Raw genomic sequence first — 12,346 nt, forward strand, 5'->3', positions numbered from 1 at the left:
CCTGACCTTCATCAAAATAGTCTGCTAATGTTTTGCCTGCCTTTATCAAATTGCAGTATGAAAGAACCACTCTGATTCATATTTTTAAGGGATGTTATTCTGACCTCAAAAACTGATACTTCCTTAGCCAGTGCCAGAAAGCCCTTTCTGTGGTTGTAGTCCCCATCTTTTCAGCAATTAAGACTCAGGTGGCATCAGAATAACAAGTGATTTTAATAGCCACTTCAGGCACCTCCGTTTTGGAGAGGAAGCATGCAGAGCTTCTGCAGAGCCTCAGAGCTCTGCGGTGTGACCTCGAGTGACCAGGCGCAAAAACCAGCGCAACTCTTGAATGGAAAGGTCTGCATCATCCAAACTGTGCTGACTCTTGTCCAAGAACACACTGTTTACCTGTTCCTTCCAAACTGGTCAATTTTCTGAAAGGCTGAGATGTGGGTGCTGGGGGATTTCTTACTTATCTCAGTGCAGCTTGGCTGGTTTTCACAGAGCTGCTCCTCACTAGCTTGTAGATGTATGTTGAGGATTGTGTTTTCTGTTTTGACGATTGAAGCTGGACATTCCCACTGTTGACCTAAATTTACCGCCTCTTTCATGTCTGAAAGTATTTGTATGTTCATTTGCAAATGTGTAGGCTGACCATTCCAATCAAAAGCAACAAGACTAACCAGTTAACTCCAAAATGCATCTTGCTGAAGGCAATGTCTGAAAACACATTGCCATGAGCATGAAGCAGCCAAGCTTCTGTCTGGCCCTTGAGATGTGTACCCAGACCTTAATGAAGGGCGGGGTTTTCCTTTTTCCAATAAATAGATTTTGTTTGGAAAGGTGAGAGGCAGAAAGAGAAAATGTATTTTCACAGTCCTAAATAAAAGGCTATTTATGCCTAATACATTGGCAGGATTATTCCAGAGTAATTTGTCCACAAGAAAATATGATCCTTGTGTCACTGCCAAGGTCAGAGAGACCTATGGTGATCTGCAGAGTAAGTTCAGGTCACTCAAGTTAAATCTGCCCAGGGGCTGACTTAGCTCATGCACCACATTTTTTCCAAGATTAATAAAAGCAAACATCTTCTATAGATGAAGACAGAGCTAAAACTGTGGTCAGCTCTCTCCCTGGAGCCAAGGTCTCCTGCTTTTCCGTTCTCCTTTCCAGGTTGTTCCTTTCATTTCCTTTCCATTCTTCTCTTTTCCTGGCGTTTACAGGATGCTTAGAAAAGTCTGTCTTTTCCTTTATGAGGGAACCAATGCCTATAAAACCTTCCCTGATATCTGCATGGACAGGAAGGACATGGGGACGTTGCTGGTGTTTGACCCGGTGCGGTGTTGGCTTCTTGTGTGTGTGTGGCGTGTCCTTGCACATCAGCTGAGAAGCACATCCTGAAAGCTGAAGTGAAAAAGATGGGGTGCACAGCAGAAATGCATTTCTTGTTAGCCTCAGCTGGGAGGGTACCATCTGAACAGGATGTTTGGCAGTCAGGAAGGTGAAGCTGGTTTTGTAGGCACTGCAAGCCTGTCTCAGGAGGAGACAGATGGAGTGGTGAGCTGGGCAGGTAAGAGTCCTCTTCCACCACTGTGGGTGGAAGGGACAAGGCAAGGTCCTCAGCCCTTTCAACAAGGATGTGGTTGTTTCATCAGAAAAGCAAGATTCTTCTTCCTTGTGGTCTATACCTGCCATGGGGAAGCTGATGCCTGTAGTTTCAGCCTGCTAGAACCTGACTGAGGTTTTCTTTAGCTTCCTTGGTTATTCATTCATGTCATTTAAAGTACATAAAATAACCAAAAGCTTTTACAGTTTTTGCTTTCTACACATTTCTACTGCTGTTGGTCTTAGAGATAATGACAAATGCTGTGAGTTGAAAAAGAAACCAGAAATAATTTTGGCTTACTTTTTGAAGGATGTAAACATTTTGTTTATTTTTTTCTTAAGATATGGATGGCTTTTTGCTATGACCCAACTTTGCTTTGGTCTGTGGGATTTTGGTTAAACACTCTTGTGAAGTCAAAGAGGTGAGCTGGATATGGCTGAGTTAACTCCTTCCTATCATTCATCTCTCTCACAGCTGGAACTGATGCCATGAGATGTAGTGACATAAATAATAATCAAATTCTGGGATGCACCAGAAGCTTGTCCCTTTCCTCCTATCAGTTTGCCTATTCAAGGTAATTCTAGGCAGGTAATATCTAGAAATATGTAGTGATGGAAAATGAAAGGAAAAAATAGGGTGAACAGGCACCTGTAGGTGATATTCAGGGAAAGTTTTTAAGTGTCCAGCATTGATCTGACTTTTCTTTCACCTTCATTGTGTGTTTTGGACGCTAACATCTGTTTGTTCCTGGATGATTTGCATTTGGATTTGTTGTCCGTTTGTTTTAATTTGGAAAAAATCCACACCTTAAACTGTAGCTGCACTGTAAATCAAACATCAAAACACCAGAAGCTGTGATCGAAAGTCATAAGAAGCCAAAAACATAGCAGTGTCATGAATACATTGAGTTGGAGCCTGAGGGGATGTGCTAACTTAGTAGGACCGAAGTTCCTGAAAGGACTGTCACTGCCTGTGTGCCCCTAGGTAGGGACCATCAGGGGAACTCAGGACCTGAGCCTGGTGGCCAGTGGCCAGCCACAAGCAGCAGAGCCAAGACCACCTTCCCATCACTGTTATTTCTCTCAAGGGTTCTCCAAGCCCTCTGAATTTTCAGGCTCTGCCATGGGGGCTGGGTTCCCACCAGCCACCTGGATGTGCCCTGACCTGCCCCTCAGTGCCACCCCACCTCCACAAACCCAAGGAATATTTAGGGGAAAAGTGCTTGCAGTGGAAGAAGAGTTAGTGGCGTGATCACCATGGTAGTCATTGCTTGATCCCTGTCATCCTTTAGAGCCACAGAATCTGGGCAGAGCAGAGGGCAGCAGGAGCTGTGTGAGTGGCAGCAGTGTGCCTGTTTGCTGGCCATCAGACCCAGTGTCACCATGCCTTCACATTAAAGCCTGCTTCAGCATTGATTTTTCCTATTGTGCCTTAAATGCTACCTCATCACAGCAAATCTGCTTTTTAAGCTGGGAGAGGAGCAGTAGTGGAAGAAAATTTTATGTGAGCTTGGCTCTGCCGAATGTGCTCCTTTTGGCTTCTCACCCCCTTCCCGAGGAGCAGCCAGCAGCCTCCCACTGTTGTCACAGATACTCCAGAGGAGCCACCTTTTGCTGGAGGAGCAAGAACAGTGGAGTTAGGATGCTGGATAGCAAGGAGCAGTGGGGAAAAACATTAATTCTGTGTATGCCCTTCCCTTGAAAGGTCTGGTAGAGGGACGCATGTTTTATAATTCAGGTGTTTTTCCTGAGTTTGTTATGTGCATGGTAGCATAAAATTTTGTCTTTGAGGGGCAAAGCAGGCTGCTTCTGAGCATCCCAGAAAGAGCTAGGACAGAATGAGAGGAGGAAATTCATGGTGTAGTCCAAATGCCATCCATTCAGTTCATGATTGCAAATGTTTCTTATAGTTCCTTAGAAAACAGGAGTATAATTGTTTTGGATCCAACTCTTGCCTCATTCATACGAAGCCCAGGCACTAGAAGATTCACAAGTCCCTGACGTTCTGAGCCTCTCTGCCCAGTAGTTTAGGCCAGCAGGCATGTGGACCTCAAAGACAGCTTCTGGAAGTTGAGGTTCTTCTGAGTGGACATGGCCAAATCCCTTCCCTGCCCTCTTCTCCATAGCTGTGAGATACAGGGTAACGCAGTGGGAATTACCAGGTTGCCTCGTGAAGATTTTTGAGTAATACTCCGTAACAAACCTAAATTATCTTCCTTTTGCTTTAAGTACAAGGAAATAATTAATTTGTGTCATGGGTTTAAAGCCAGATGTTTTTTCACTGGCTGCCCAGTCAGCAGGGTTCAGGGGCTGTTATTTGCTGGAGCAAGTGGATCTTTATAAGGCTGTATGACGTGATGGTTGGTTTTTAGCAGTGGCAGTGGAGATATTGTTACTGTCAAAAGGGGAAAGGTAGATGAGGTGGGGACATTTTATTATTATCACTTTTAGAGCTGCCTTTTGCAGTTGCAAAGTGACAATATATGTCACTGTATGTGGGGAAATAAGGGTATGTGATGCAGCCATGGCATGCAAAGTGAAGTTCAGTGTTCGTTTTCTTTCATTTGTGTGTTGGTTTTTATTGTCAAATGATGTAACTGATGGACTAGGGACAGCGAAAGTTTTTTGGCTTTGATGCTACTTTAAAGTGGATGGCAGTAGAAGAAAATACATTGTGTATCCACGAGAACTTTTTTACTTGACACAAAGCACATGGCAACTTCCAATGGAAAATATCTCATGTGGGTTTGGTAGGTCATGAATCCTTGTCTGAGCTGCAGTTAGACTGACCTTCTCCTGTTCATTATGGCTGGGTGACTCTGGTGGCCTAGGGGATCCAGCTCTGCAAAAGAGGACTTGGGGCAAACAGTATCTGAGCTATAGTTCCTGCAGTGCAAACTGCAGCTTGGGCCAGCACTGATTGGTCTTGCAGTACCCAAAGTAAAATGCTTTTGTTTGGTTCAACAATCCCAAGTATTTTGTCTTGTCTTGCCCAACATTTTTTCTAAACTATTTTCGATAGAACAACCTCATTTTGAATTATTAGGACAGTGTCAAGGTTCTGGCTCATATTTTCTGTTGTAAAACTGGAAATCTACAGTGTCTTCTCTGGAGCAGGCATCCTCTGTAGTAGGCATGTAGGCAGGGCATAAGGCAATTTAGCTGTGTTTAGGGAAGGAAGCCTACTTAAATGCTCCACATAATAAACTGTTTCTACAGATAACACATCCCTTAGTTTATACATAATATGCTTCTGAACTTAGCTTTGAGCCTCTTATAGCTGCTTGTGCTCAGTCCAAGAGTCAAGTGTCTTAGGAGCTGGATAAACACAAAGATAGAGCCAGTTGTTAAGGAGCTGTAGAGATTTACAGAAGTTGACCTCATGGCCATTTGGGGCATTACTTGGGCGTATTTCCCCCATGGTGGCGTTGTCCTGTGCTCCTGCTGCTTCTTGTGCTCCTGCTTTACAAGGAAGTAAGTCGGATGGAATCTAGTGGTGGATCTACCTGTGTCTCAGTTGTGTTGACTTTTCATGGAGAATGCGACTGATGGGACTAGTTCTCCTGATGAGGTTGGAGAGGATAGATTTCATAAAAAAGACCTGTGTTTGAACTAAGAAAGGAAAAGCAGCTTTTCCCAAGAAGTTGTAGAGCCATCATGGTGGCTTTTAGGTTAGGAGAAAAAACTCCCCAACTTTTTAAGCTTTTTACCATTCTTGGTTAAAGCAGGATGTTTTTCTGTTTAGCCACATACTTTTCTGTAGGGTATTTGCTTCCAACTGCTCAAAAGTAAACTTCTGTTGCTGGCAGCAGAAAGTTGTTTGCTTCCCATACAATGAGTTGCTTTCTTTTTAGTATTTCATTTGGTGATGCACAGCTCCAGAAATATGGCACAACTTACCCATAATAACGTAGTTTTCTGAACCTCATGAAGAAATGCTTCCTGGTGCAAGAGAAGAGGTTTCCTTCATTTCAGCTATAAAAAGCTGCCAAAGAAATGGAAATGAGTAAAATCTGTGGGTTTTCCCCCACTATTTGTCAATGCTGTTTTTACTCTTTGCATAGACAACTGATTTGCTCATTGCTTGCATGAAGGGTATTCAAGTAAAAAAAATGGTTGAGTTCCTAGAAAAAGGTGCTCTTGTCTCTGAAAAACAAAATACAATGATTTAAGAAAAAACTTTGAAAGTTTGTGAAATGCCACAGTGTAATTTATACTTTTCCAGGTTTCACTGTTTGCGAATATTTGTGTAGGATATTTTTGCAACTGTGTCCTTTAGTATCTTGTAAATATGGATGCTGTCTGTGACTGACAACATCCCACTGTTTATGTCATGATCTGAATCCTTGCATGAAACATGCACTGCATCTCCTTAAGAGATTTGTGCATACTCAGGCACGTGGTATTTGTTCCTTGCTAATCCTCATTTCCAACCTTGTTGTTCCTCATTAACTTTTTATTAAGTATATTTGAGGAGGCTTTCTCCTAAAGGAATATGAAAAAAAAAAGGTCCCTCATCAACACCACTTTTCAAATTCACAAGCAGAGCTACATCATCATAGTAAATTATTTTTTGGGCATTCTGTAGGCCACTCTGTGCTGAGGTGATTGCCATTGACCTCAGGAGCTCCAGGAGTGGGTGCTTCTTCACATCTGACAATCCATGGATCCAAAATAATAGAAAATACTTTTCCCAGTAAAGAAATTCCATAGTTATTTTATGTTTTCTGAAGTACATTTTTTGGTAGTCCCATTCTCATGCTTTGCTTGGGCATTGGCAGATTGAGAGCCATTAGTGAGTTAATGTTACATATGCAATATATGCATGTCTGTTTAAATTTTAAAATTATGTGTTTTGGGGAAATATTGTAAACTTAATGGCCTTTTAATGTTAAAATTTGTGTTTTTCCTCAATGGATAGGTACAGCTTGGTTTAGCAGCTGGGCACATACCCACAGACTGTGTCAGTGCCTTCCAGCTCTCTCCTGGTATACCTGAGCACTCAGCCCCTGTGCTGCTCAGCTTGCCTTTTTAGCCACCTTGCTCTAAGGAGGAATGATACTTCCTGAGTGGTGAACTTGTCCTTCAGTACTTGTGGACGTGAATAATAGCTGCACTGACTCATGTCAGAGTCATTTGGGTGTGACTTCTGCTCACCACATTCCTGTGCCAAGTTGGTTGTGTCTGAAACAAATTGAAAAATATATACATATAAAGAAATTCCCACATTCTTTGGTTGCCCAAATCTGTTCAAAGCTGGTGGTCTGAAATGATGATCCTTGTTCTATTTCCTGTGAACATATTCCCTCTCTTGCTTCACAGAAAAGTTTATTGCATCTGTGGACCTGCTTTTTTTGAGAATTTATAATTTTGTACCTTATAGGAAAATGTCACACATAAACCTAGTTTGCTCCATAAAAAATTGTCATGGTGGATGTGTGGGTAAACTGGAGTTTTGTTTCTGTAAGGGATAACACAGGTAAAGCTGTGGAAATCACAGGAGTTACTCTAAATTGGTATATGACACAGAAGAAAGGTTAAGGAAAGCAATTTTGCCACTTACAATCTCTCTAGTATATTATGTTGCTTGAAGCTAATGAATCTTCCTTTCCCCTTACTTGGAAAGGTTACTGAAAAGTTTTTGGTTCTTGGAATATTTAAAAGAGAAAGGAACCAACAGAGCTGTGGATGGACAGCGAGCAGTTAAATACTTAGCTTTGGCAGTTTAAGATTTCTCGTGCTACCAGAAGCAGGAATTTGAGGAACTTGCATTTAAATGATTGCAAAAAATTATGATAGAATTAGGGGAAAAAAAAGACAATACTGAAAAGACCATGAATTCTGGGCCATCATGTTAGATGTTTCAGTTCATAGCACTGAATGCATTATAAATCTATTACAGAAGTCAACAGGTTTTGTCCAAACACAGTGTATATTTAAATTATATTAGCTCATGAAATACAAAAGTAAATGCAAACTGTGAAGTTCTTTTAGGAGGCAGAAACTGTTTTTAACAGGAGACATTTGGACACATACAAATAAGTTGAACATAAGGAGCTTTTTGTCAGTCCACTTAAAAGTTGCTCCAGGCCTTTCCTAGGGCTTCTGGGTGCACATCTTTAACATTTTCTCCTGTGAACTCCTTAAAGCAGTGTATTTAGATTCCTGTGTAGAACTGGGCTGTATAAGCTGGAAGTGTTCATCATATTGTTTGGTATACCTCAGCAAAGCCGGTGCCCTGCTCTTCCCCTCTCCCAGAAGATTGAACACTAGACCCCAAAAGCCCTTTCAGATGTCCTGTCAGAGGAATGGGAAGCAGACTTGATAGTAGGACAGGGCTATGTGGAGTGAGAAATAAGCTGTTACATCTGGTGAAGGTACTTTTAGTAAAGCTGTATTTGGAACTTTGATACTGAAGTTTCTGGTCCGTTAAAATCATTTGAGGATGGTCATCTAAAGAGCTCCATGCAGAGGCATGGGTTTTGTAGTCAAGCAAAAGGCTAGAGTTTTTAGAACATCTGAATTTCCCATCCTTTCAGAAACCTCCATGACTTGGGATTGGGAATATTTATATCATATCTGGGCAGCCTCGATGGTTGAGGTTTGAGAGTAGATTTGGGAGCTGGAGTGGCTGAAAGTCGCCCAGCTGTGCCACACTGCCAGACTTTCCAGTGTCGCGGGGTGATGACATTTACCTGGAGTTTGGTGTGGGAGTGAGGGAGAGTTTGAATCACCAGTAAACTCCTGCCACGACCATGGCTGCTGAAGGCAAGTGCCTGTGCCAAGTTGCTCTCCGGAAGCACCTATTTTGTCAACAAAGGTTTATAACATATCATCCGGGACAAAGAGAGCATTACCCACTTGAGGGGCTGCTATAAAGTCGCTTGCCCTTTGCTGCTTCTGCCTCTGATTTTTGGGGGAGTGGGAGGGGAAAGGAGGTTGTAAGGCACGGTGACAGTGGAGAGGGGAACGCAGTGAGAGGAGCCCCTGCTGGCATGGCCAGTCTGAGCCATTCAGCAGGACTGAATACGATAAATGCTGCTTTATCCCTTCTTGAATGGAACAAGATAGCACAGCCTAAATGCCTGGGTGTGCTTAAATAGGCAACTCTGGGATGCTGGAGTTGAGGGCGTTTGAAATCGGAGCTCCCCAACAGCCAGGGAGCTGCCACAGGTCACCTGCCTTGCTCCGTGGGGATTGGCCCGGGTCTGTCAAGAAATCGTCCATGGACGAATTGTAGTACAAATTCCTTTCTCTGTTGGTTGGCCTCTTTCACTAGACCATGGCCTATAAAAAATTGTGTAAAAACAATTCTTAAATATTATTTGAAAGGGCAAACGGCCATGGTGAAAGGTTTGACAGTTTGACATATAGCGCCTGGTTCTGCTCGCCAGGGAACGGGCGTGCGGAGTCTGGGCTCTCCTTCTGCTCCTTACAGGCTCTGCGTTTGCTTTTTTTTTTTAAAATAGCATCTAGTTGCTGTGCAGAGTTGCTGTGCTCCCAGCAATTTGACAGGCAACGAGTCTGCTTCAGTGATCTTAAATCCTTTTAGACTAATTTGCGAGCGAGCAGAAAAACAGCTAGCACCTTCGGATCCAGCACTCAAAACCAGGGAATCAGGTATTGCCAATTAAAGTGCCATTTCCAACCATCATATCAAGACAGATTACTTGCAGTTCCTCTGATAATGTCACGCCATGCCTAAAGAGAAAGTGAGACGGAATTTCTCCATGGACAAAGGATCTGCATGGACCAAACTGATCGGGGAGCAGGGCAGAGGGAGCTCGATGGGGATCATGCACACACCCACACATATGTGCAGCATAAAGGCGAACGCTGCGCCCGCTTTGACCCCAAATAGCCATGGGCCATTCTGAAGAGCCTGTGGCCCCTCAGTCACTGGCCTACTAGTTAATTGCCACACGGACTTCGTGACACATGGGCAGATAATATGACATTTTCGGTTTCTGTCACTAGCAAACGCCACAGCGTTGCTTGCACTAGTTGCTAAGAAGCTGTCAGAAACCATTAGCAGCTGGCTAAAGTTGCCCTATGGCATTTCCTCATGGCATCAGCAAAACAAGCATAAATCACCCAGCGGAGCCTCCCGCTATACTAATGAGGCTGTAAGCTTGTTTATGGACTAGCATCATTTCTATGATTATTTCCACCTTTTCAGTTCGCCTTCATTTGGCGGCAGGAGAAGTCAACTTCAGGAGCAGAGTTGCCACCGACATTTTACAAATGCAATTCGTAGCTGCTACCGTGTGGCTGGTCAGTGGTGCTTCAAGTTTGTTTAGTGATCTTTAAAAGGAGGAAAAGAGGGAGGGAAAAAGAAAAGGAGGGGGAAATCTCTGGAGACCTCACAGAGGTGAGTGTATCGAGTTGCAAAGTAGATGGAAATACTAAAATCCACAATTGACCATTTAGACTTCTCTCTGTGGTTTCAGTCTTTACGGGATCAATTTTCCATTTAAAAAAAGTGGAAGAGGTTAAACAATTTACAGAAGTCTACTGAAGCCTTTGCTCCAAGGATAGCCGGGTGCTTTCTTATCCCCTCACTGCTTTTCACTTTCTCTAACTTGTGTCGGTCGAGGCCAGGGTTTATTGTTTTAGGCTTTTCTGAACATACACCAGTATTTACACTGGATTGAAAGCATTTGCTTCCAATGAAAATCTTGTCTTAGATTACAGCCCAGCAGTGTAATTTCCCTCCCAGATGGGAGTAAAGTAGCAGTATTTGCCTAAAAACAGTAGGAAGAACAAACTATGCATTAAGCCAAGGCTGTTTTTGGCTTGAGCTAATGATGTAACAGAAACCTTTTATTTGGGATAGGTCACTGCCCGGGATTGAAGGAGGTGATCTGGCTCGCGCTTGAAAGGTTTCTCCATTGTATCTACATAAGTCTTCACTTAAAAAATCCTGTTCCTAATGCTTCTGCTTTCATACAGCAGAAATAAACAGGAAAGGTTCTGGGGAGTGTTATAGGTGGAATGCAGAAAGCTTTTCCTCCCCTAATGGAGGATATAATTCAGGTGCCCTGGAGGCATGCTTTCAGGAATTCTTTTGCCCGAGGTAATGGGAAGCTAAGGCTGCTTGAAGGCCTTGATTATCTATTGATGCACAAAGCTGGAAAAAAAGTCATCTCCCTTGGATTATAGTAGATATTTCCATAAATTATCAATGAGTCCTCCTCCCATCAGGCATGAGGCAATGCCTGCTAAATTAATCTGAAGGGGGTTTGAAATGAGTATATTTTTAAAAAAATGGGGTGGGGAGAGAGGGTGGGTGGACAATGGCAGGGAGGTGGTGAAAGGCAGTGTCATTAGGTTAGAAGCTTTTCATTTTTAATCAATGAATGCGTAATACTTTTCTTTTCCTTGTTTGCCTCTTGCAGACAGAAAGTAGATTAGCCCGTGGAATTTTAAATGCTGTTGAGTTGTTTCCTTTGCTCATGTTTCTTTTATGAATTATTATTTTATATGGTGAATTGCTTCTCTGTATAAAAGCCTTTTTTTACGTACTGGGCTTTCAAAGAATTTGTTGGATATCTAATTTCTTCATAAAAATCTTGTGTTTGTCTGTAACTACCCAAGGTTACAGTTTCATTAAAGACACAGGCCAAGTCATAAGGACAATTATAAATTTGCCACGCTAAGAATATAGCACTAATAATAGCTTTTTTTTTTGGTGCTGAAAGCTGCTGAAATCATGACAGTCTGCATCCCTTTTTTTAAAATATATTTTATTTCTATCCCTAACAGAGATAGTTTTTATTCAGCCAAACTGAGATTACTTTCTTCATCATTCTTGCCCAGGGGTGCAAAAAACACTTGCCTAATAACATCACAGCTCCGTGTTGCTACAAATACAGTGTCTTTGGAAGCCAGGATATGTTGTTCAGTCCACATGCATTCAACACAAAGACTTCTTTGCTCTGTGGGCTTGTTTATAAACTGCTTTCAGTGTTTGCAACAGAAATTGCATGCAAACTGCTAGGCACTGCAACTTTTGTTTTCCCTTGGCCGCTAAGCCATCAGCCCAGACCCAGGCGGGCTGTTGCACAGTGGCATCCTCCCACAGACGTGTTGCTAATGTGATGAGAGCTGTCTGAGACCTTCTCTGCGTTAAGGAAATTCATTCTGGATCAGTGATTGTTTCACAGAAGCAGACACCTATTACAAATATGGCACACTGGCACAAAGCAGGGTGTTAATTCCTAATGGTGTATGTCAAATTTGTGCCTGCTTATCCCCCTTTGAATTTCTTTTGGCTGGGGCTGGGAAGAGGGGACCCAGTTAGCTACCCACCTCCTATCAAAGAATCAGGGGAAGTCCAACATCTGTAAAAGAGATAACATAAGCAATGCCTCAGTAATCTGGGTTTTTTTCTGAATTTGCTGAGAGCATATGATGTTGCAAGGGAGCTGCATTCACCCCACTTTTCACACCCCAGGGTGGGATGAGGCACCCAGCTTCACACATGTCATGATCTCCATCCCAGAATACCCTTGATGCTTTCCTAATTGTCAGCTCAGCCAAAGTAGCTGATTGGGATGAATCTTTGGGAAGTGACCTAGTGTGAAGAAGAGCCAGCATTTCCACCTTTGCAAGTTGGATGCTTGCAAATATTTTTTATAATTTGTAAGCACTTTTTGTTCTGGGTTACAATGGCGGAGATGGCCACACTGTCCTTCAAGATAAACCGGCATGGGGCTAACACATTTCTGAGCCCCTCCCTCTCCCCATGTCTCTTCCC

At 42.8% G+C, this 12,346-nt stretch overlaps 1 protein-coding gene across 3 annotated transcripts in view; it reads left to right on the forward strand.

Annotated features, from left to right (window-relative positions):
- MEIS1 (Meis homeobox 1) overlaps positions 1-12,346 on the forward strand; it is a 108,222-nt gene that overhangs the window by 44,637 nt on the left and 51,239 nt on the right. The gene's annotated exons all lie outside the window — the stretch shown is intronic.

This window comes from Ammospiza nelsoni, chromosome 3 (genome assembly GCF_027579445.1).
Source record: "Ammospiza nelsoni isolate bAmmNel1 chromosome 3, bAmmNel1.pri, whole genome shotgun sequence".
NCBI lineage: Eukaryota > Metazoa > Chordata > Aves > Passeriformes > Passerellidae > Ammospiza > Ammospiza nelsoni.